Source organism: Octopus bimaculoides, chromosome 2, assembly GCF_001194135.2.
Source record: "Octopus bimaculoides isolate UCB-OBI-ISO-001 chromosome 2, ASM119413v2, whole genome shotgun sequence".
Classification (NCBI taxonomy): domain Eukaryota; kingdom Metazoa; phylum Mollusca; class Cephalopoda; order Octopoda; family Octopodidae; genus Octopus; species Octopus bimaculoides.
The window spans coordinates 165,753,707-165,759,503 of NC_068982.1; positions in this window are offsets into that span (position 1 = coordinate 165,753,707).

Here is a 5,797-nt window from a genome sequence, read left to right on the forward strand (position 1 = left end):
CACATACCTGTACGTATATATGCATATACTCATTTACTATTTGTTTTTACATGATTCTCCAATTCGTAAGTAGTTTTTCGTAAACTTATATTTTCCGACGCTACTCTACCTCTTTCTCTTCCTCTATCATTTTTCCCCCTCTCGTACTTCCTCTTTACTACTACGTATCTCGCTTTACCCCTCTCGTTCTCCCTCTGTTAGTTCTACGTATCTCTTTTTCCCCCTCGTACTTCCTCTCTTTCTCTTTTCCTTTCGTTGCTCACCTATTCTTCTACTTCCTCCCTTTGCTTCTCCCTCTACCACTCTCTCTCTTCCCTTTACACCGGCATGGTCACATGCTTCCGGTCAATAATCCTTTTCTTCGTTGGCTATCGCCGAGCAAACACGCGTAACTACTTCGTCCCTTTCAAGTTCGTGCCTCACAGCGTTCATACACAAATAATTTTTCTCGTCTGGCCGTAAAGCCTTTTCTGTTTGTTTTCCTGTCTTGTTTTTTGTCTGCCACTACATTCCTCCATGGCAAGATTTAATTTGTGTATACAAATTTAATTTGCGGTCCATGGGAAGAGACTTTTTAACGATGCGTCCTGCCTAGCTCTTCGAAACGCCGGTGTTAAAACGGAGGTAGCTGATGAAGTAGAATGTTCTGTATGTGGCTTGTGTGTTTTCCCGTCTACGTTTTGTTTGCAATGTCCTGTACCAAGATATGCACCTATACATACAGGTGGATGTCGGTACGCACATACCTTTACGTATATATGCATATACTCATTTACAATTTGTTTTTACATATATATATATATATGTATGTATGTATGTATGTACGTATGTATGTATGATTGACCGCTATCTGTGTGTGTGTGTTTGTCCCCCAACCATCTCTTGACATAGATGTTGGTGCGTTTACATCCCCATAACTTAGCGGTTCGGCAATAGAGACCAATAGAATAAGTACTAGACTTACAAAGAAGTCCTGGAGTCGATTTGTTCGACTAAAAAAGGCGGTGTTCCAGCATGGCCGCAGTGAAATATCTGAGGCAGATAAAAGAATACACATATATATATATATATATATATATGTAAACGAATACATATATATATATATATATATATATATATATACAAATAAAGGGTAAAGGATTATTAATTTATTCATAAATAAATAATTAATAATTTTTACCAAGTACTTCGGTATGTAAAAACGATTATCGGTAAAGAACTTGTTTAAAAGTTCTTTTAAATTTATAAACATAATTAAGGGATCAGCAACAGTTGCTTCGCCACATACCGAAATTTAGAAATAGCAGTTAAAGTGCTTCTTGTTTTGCCTTTGTGAGTTACAGGTATTGCTATCTGTTGGAGTTTTAGCACTTTAACTGCTATTTCTAAATTTCGGTATGTGGTGAAACAACTCTTGCTGATCCCTTAATGTTTATATATATATGTGTGTGTGTGTGTGTATATATATATATATATACATATGTGTATGTATGTATGTATGTACGTATGTATGTAGGTATTATGTATGTAGGAAATTTCTTTTTTACGTGTATCAATCATTAAGCTGCGGATATGCTGGACCACCACCTTGAGGAATTTTATTTGAATAAATCGACTCCAGTAGATTGTTTTAAAGCATTGTACTTATTTTATAGGGTCTTTTGCCGAACTGTTAAGTTACTAAGATGTAAGCAAACCAGCAGTGGTTGTCAAGCGGTGGGGAGAGACAAGCACAGGCACAAAGATACACTCACACATATATGTATGTGTTTGCATGTGTTTGTGTGTGTGTGTGTGTGTGTGTGTGTGTGTGTGTGTGTGTGTGTGTGTGTGTGTGTGTGTGTGTAACCCGTGACGTTGTGCAGTTAAATCGAACTCGGAATAAATTGGTTGTCAACAAGTGTAGTTCTATGTCCTTGCCAACTTTCCACAACTTGCCAATGCACTCAGTTACAACAAAACAATATTAGCTGAAGCTCTCAACAATCAATGCCTTGTCTATAGAATGGAATTTAATTACTGCTTCCTTTATCTTCCAGTTTTGACTTCTTATTCTACCCCGAGCGAAGCTGGAATGTGTCTCGTTCTTGAAAGCTGATTTGCTCTCGAGGTCTTCAAATAGTTAACCGTGACACAATGTTCTGCGAATTCACTTATACAGAACGAAGAGTTTGTTTGTCAGCTCACTTTGAAATATATAATAATTTATTCAATAAAAATCACCTGCAGATAGTTCCTGATAATTTTCAAGAAGAAATAACATTTATTTATTTATATTTTACAAATACATCAAAAAAAATTCTTTGTAATAGTCTGTGATAATGTTGAACACTGAATTCTTTCGTAAATAAGTTCGAACAACATGACTAATGAATAATAATATTCTTAAGATTAATTTTCATCTTATCGAAATCGTTCTGAGAATAGAATTTACTTATTTTACATTTCGTCTCAAGTGATTTCTGTATTTAGATTCTGTAATTGTGTGTGTGTGTGTGTGTGTGTGTGTGTGCGTGCGTGCGTGCGTGCGTGCGTGCGTGCGTGCGTGTGTGTGTGCGTGTGTGTGTGTGTGTGTGCGTGCATGTGTGCGTGCATGTGTGTGTGCTGAGTGAGTCTGTCTGTGTGTGTGAATGGGTGCATATATTTGTACGCATATCTCTTTGGGTGTGCTTGTGAGGGATAGATATTTTCTGTACAAGTATGTGCTTATGTAACTGTGCTTATGTTTATATTGGTTTGTTGCAGCACTTGTTATTGGGATCTTAATCTATAAAAAAAAATATGGTAATATGTTTTAGAAATTTTGTATTCCATACACAACCAACTGATAATATACTCAAATTATGTTTTGAACATCTGGAAAGCAATTTTGCAATGAATTTTGTCTAGCGTTATACAATAGTGATAAATTCCAGGTGAGCCAATCTCGCAGCATGGTTAAGATTTCAATTTGTAGACAATTGATAACATTTTCTCTGTTTTTCCTCTCTAATAAGTCATGAACATCTCATTTATTCATACTATTATAATCATAGTTTACAACTGCAGATTGTCACAAATATGTAAAGGAGGCAAGTGTCGATTCCATTAACTCCAACTATATACCAGACACTTATTTATCAACCTCAAACGATGAAATTTAAGTACGATTTCGATTTGATTTCAAATGAAAAAGTTGGAGAATGAACTTAAATACTATGAACTTAGTCATATTCTCACTGTTTCAATTACTCCATCACCAGTTCTTTCAGAAATATTATAGGGCCCTTTGTTCATGTCAAAGAAAAGAAATGTCTATCATAACAATTGCAATTAACTTCCTTTACTGTCTTCCAATAATATACATATCGCTCTCTCCAGCATAATGCCAATTATGTCAGAATAATCGAATGACTGATAGTTATATATCCATCCCTCTACCATGAAATAAACTTTATAATCAATAACGTACGACACCAAATTTGACACTATATAGCATTTAATCCCATAATATATCTGTGTCAATAAGAGTGCGATAATTAATCCTGGTAATATAATTTGAAGAGATTATTGTTAGCTAAATTTATAGAGAACCAAAGTAGGATTCAAATGTCGGGGGTTCATTTCCTTTCATCAGTACTAAATATATGTTTACCTCAGAACTGTATAATTCCTTTAGTTATAAATAACAGAGCGGATGACTATGCCTGAACAATGTTACAATAGATGGTTACCTAAAACAGTTAGCAGAAGAAATGACACATTCTACTAAAACATCTTCGATCCTCAATCCTCGTGCTAATAGGGGAAATGTTGCATTTTGTGGTCTGAGTTAAGCGATAGTTGATGTTGATATTATACTGGTATGCAATATTGGATACATGTAAATATACTAAATATGCATAAATAGTATAACATTACAATATATAAAAGTCCAATTATTGTGTCAAAGAATTGGAATTTATTTTACAAATAAATTCCAATTCTAAAACCAAACTCGCGCGCACACACACACATACACAGAGCGACGCCATACAAGCCCCACGTCACCCCACTTTACTAGGTGACCAAATCCGACACACAAGATGCGAGTATTTAAATAGAAAAGAAAATTGTTCAGTTTACTCCTCCCCACATTCAAGAAAAAAATATTTGGAGAAGTTTTTGATGGACAAAAAGCAAGAACAAAATCCTCAGTATTCTTACATTTTGTCTCCTCTTCATTGACACTAATCCCAACATCATCACTCATTTTGAACTAATGACAGATGTATAATTTAGCGAGTGCCTACTTGTTAATGCAGTAATATCTACAATAATTTCTCATACCATTGTCCTCTTCTGTCTATTTTCAGTGATTTATTCTTCCGGCATTCTACAGATCAGAACCAATCAGTCCATGGTTGAACCTCTGCCTTTCTAACGTAGCTTTTTCACTGGCATCATTGTACTCGGTACTGCAAGTTGACAAATAAATACATCAATTTTAGAACCCTTCCAGCCGCTTACAGCAATAGTACCTGTCTCTAGCTACACTATATTTTCTCCAGTGGCACTATGCAGTGCACTGACTTGATACGAACTGTTAATTTCGTATATGGATACCAGGTATTCTATCCTCTCCATCATCTACTCCTCTTTTCACCAACCATAGTATTTATGCACAATGAGATAGACTAAGACAGCCATAATTTGCTGGTCATAATGCAATGTTGGCCGGAATTACTATTCAAAATGCGAACTATTCAACCAAAACTGATTCAATCGATTGAACCAACTGCAGTATAATTATTAATATATATTTGTGTGTATGTCTGTGCGAAAGTATGTGTATTTGTGTGTGTATGTTTACCTATGAAGAAAAATGAATTTATAACACAAGGAATAATAATAAGTTGATGAAGCAGAATATTTTATCATCCTCTCCTACACCTGATCAATTTTATACTCTACTTTTGGTATGTTCTGGTGATTGGTATGTAAGGAAAGACACAAAACTCTTCTTCATTGAAGGACATATTGTTCAGGCTGATTCTAACCGAGTAAGGCGGGTAGGAGATATTGATTATATTCTCGTGGGACATTGTCTACGTTCTTCCTCCGTCAATAATCTCAAAATTTCATTATACTTACACACTCAGCTGTTCTGAAAATGTGTTTCTCTATGATTGGGAATAATACTATTTGTAGATTTCTCTCTCATCTGGCCTTCGGTCTGTGTTATACTGGAAAATTGTGTAATTCCATTAGCTTTCACCTCTGTATCTGAACTATGACATCAATTATTAGTTTGCTCTCTAAGGAGTTATTGAGATCAATTTATCTCGTTTGAGATACAGTAAATTTCTTTCTCTGCAGGATACCGTTAAGTGAAATATTTACACGTGAATGTATACTTATTTATCCTACAGTAAGGAGTTCTATATTTGCACATATGAAACAAAAGTCGTGATGTGCATTCAAAGGCGTTTATGAACCGATATCTATTTGGAAGGAATTTTTCAGACGAGCTAATATAATATGCTCTAAAGGTCTCTTTATTTGCTAAGAAGTTAGATCGCATGATACAGAGTACATCTGAACTATGAGTTCAAATTCCACTACCATATTTCTTCTCTTTTTTTCTTTTTTGTATTTGTTTTTCTCTTACACCTGACTCAAAGCCAAGGATATCCTAGTAACATGCTAATGTTAATATGAACTACCGTACATTATCATATTTATATATTAGAATGCATTTAAAAATCAGTATTGTATTGAGTAATAATAATGCTGAGAACAAAAGAGTCCTTACATATATATGTATATATATATATAT